Source organism: Cryptomeria japonica, chromosome 3, assembly GCF_030272615.1.
Source record: "Cryptomeria japonica chromosome 3, Sugi_1.0, whole genome shotgun sequence".
Taxonomy (NCBI): domain Eukaryota; kingdom Viridiplantae; phylum Streptophyta; class Pinopsida; order Cupressales; family Cupressaceae; genus Cryptomeria; species Cryptomeria japonica.
The window spans coordinates 28,627,861-28,629,611 of record NC_081407.1 but is presented as its reverse complement, the minus strand read 5'-3'; positions in this window follow the sequence as shown (position 1 = coordinate 28,629,611).

Genomic DNA, 1,751 nt, shown 5'->3' with positions numbered 1-1,751 from the left:
AATTGTATTTCTCTCTACCTTCCCATTCTATCACTTCCTTTCAACAACTAGAAAATACTTTCATCCAACAATTTCAAAACAACATTAGTCCTAAAATCACTTTGACTGATTTAATGCATTGTAAACAAGGTGTTAAAGAGAAAGTGATTGATTTCATTGGTAGATATAAACATTTGTGTGCTCAAATTTCTTTTCATGTGCCTGATAATGATATTCAAAGAATTTTCATTTCTAATTTACAAAAATATATCAGGGAAAAGATTCTTTTATCTGAGTTTACTTCCTTTCCGTAGTTGTGCGCAACACTCCATAATTATCAACTGGCTATGAGTCAAATGGAGCAATCCACCCCTATGGCTCCCAGTGATAAGGGGGAGAGTGTTCAACAACCGTTTGTGAAGTTCAAACCAACAAAAAGATTCATCAAGTTCAATGATCCAATCAACAACAACCATGTGAATGCTACAATATGTGTGCCTCCTATTTCTAAATTTTTCCAAAGAGAAAGACAATTTACTCCTTTGAATGAATCTTTGCATAGTATTATGTCTCAGTTATTGCATATAAATGTTATCAAACTTCCTCCTATAAAACAAGTTGATCCTTCCAAACTTGCATCTCCTTATTTTGATAACAATTCCTTTTGCCAATTTCATCGTCAACCTAGTCATGATACTGAGAAATATTTTGCATTGAAAAATAAGGTTCAAGAATTGATTGATAATAATACTATATATGTGGCAAGTGTGAATGATAAAGGGAATAAATCAATTGCTCCTCCTAATCAAAATCTTAATATTTTTACTAATCCCTTACCATCTCATACCTCTAACGTTATTGAGACTGTGCCTAATTCTCTTACTTCTAAAGCATTCATCTGTATGGCTTCAAACCTAGTTAATATGGTAGAAACACAAGATACGCCTAAGGATCCTTGTATTACATTTGACCCTAGTGAGACCATTAGAGCACCCAATGGCCCTTTATACATAGTTACAAAGGTTAAGGATATCTCTTGTTGTGGTGCCTTGATTGATCCCTCTTGCATGGTTAATGTCATAACTAAAGAGTATCTTTTCACTTTACTATCGCATAAACCACTATATAATGCTTCTAATGTAGTTGTGAAGCTATTTGATGGTTTCTCTTGTCCTACCATTGGTTCTATCACCCTTCCCATTGAAGTTCATGCTAAATCCATGGATTTTGACTTTGTTATCATACCTTCTTCTGAGCAATTCCATGTGAAGTTGAGCTATCCTTGGTTATCTTCCATGAAGGCTATTGCTTCTCCAATCCACAAGTGTCTTAAATTTCCTCACAATGGAGAAATCATTACCGTGAACCATAGCTTATTTCGTCCATCCGAAAGAAGCCCCGGTGTTCCTATTGATCTCTTTTGGCATAAACAATTTCAATCTCTTCCATCAAGGAGCGATGCTCTTTTTCAATCTTATCAAAAATGGAAGAATTATATGATATTTTCCTTAAGTCAACCTAGATCACCAACACTTGACATTCCTATTATTCTTCAAGATGAGGTTCTTCCCCTCTCTTGGATAGAACTAATCTCCTTCAGGAAAATTGTCCACCTACTCCTGTGGATGTGACTTTACCTTCTCTTAAGGAGAACAACAATATTCTTCCTAAGCTTAGACCTATACCTCCTCCTCATGATGGACTTGGTCTCCTCCCTACACCTAATATTCCTCCTTTCTATGGCGCAGTTCCACCTCCTTCCTCTTATTGAG